Source organism: Penaeus monodon, chromosome 21 (genome assembly GCF_015228065.2).
Source record: "Penaeus monodon isolate SGIC_2016 chromosome 21, NSTDA_Pmon_1, whole genome shotgun sequence".
Lineage (NCBI taxonomy): Eukaryota > Metazoa > Arthropoda > Malacostraca > Decapoda > Penaeidae > Penaeus > Penaeus monodon.
This window is the reverse complement of record NC_051406.1, coordinates 28377616-28377874: the sequence shown is the minus strand read 5'-3', so window position 1 is coordinate 28377874 and position 259 is coordinate 28377616.

Genomic DNA, 259 nt, shown 5'->3' with positions numbered 1-259 from the left:
AAGGGTTTCCCTTCGATGCTTTGGTATCTACGAAATTTATTAAAAATTTTGCATTTTCCTTTCAAACTCGAGTTTTTCCCCCTTTTTTTTGGGGGGGGTGGGGGGGGGTTTATGTTTGTCCTTTGATCGGGGTTTTAAAGACAACAAAAAGGGAAAAAAGAAAAAGGGGAAAAAATAGCTTTATTTTGCAGTGAATAAATTGTTCGTTTATCCACGTTTCTAAAAAAAAAAATATTAATTTATGCTCGATATGCTTTTG